This window comes from Terrapene carolina, unplaced genomic scaffold (assembly GCF_002925995.2).
Source record: "Terrapene carolina triunguis isolate 2854851 unplaced genomic scaffold, T_m_triunguis-2.0 Scaffold35022, whole genome shotgun sequence".
Taxonomy (NCBI): Eukaryota; Metazoa; Chordata; order Testudines; family Emydidae; genus Terrapene; species Terrapene triunguis.
Window position 1 is genome coordinate 2,267,576 of NW_020699373.1, and position 300 is coordinate 2,267,875.

Consider the following 300-nt stretch of genomic DNA (forward strand, 5'->3'; position numbering starts at 1 on the left):
TCTCAGTGGTACCAGATGACAGAACAAGGAGTAATGGTCTCAAGTTGCAGTGGGGGAGGTTTAGGTTGGATATTAGGAAAAACTTTTTCACTAGGAGAGTGGTGAAGCACTGGAATGGGTTGCCTAGGGAGGTGGTGGAATCTCCATCCTTAGAGGTTTTTAAGATCAGGCTTGACAAAGCCGTGGCTGGGATGATTTAGTTGGGGATTGGTCCTGCTTTGAGCAGGTGGTTGGACTAGATCACTTCTTGAGGTCCCTTCCAACCCCAATATTCTATGAACCTCTGGCAGCAGACCCATC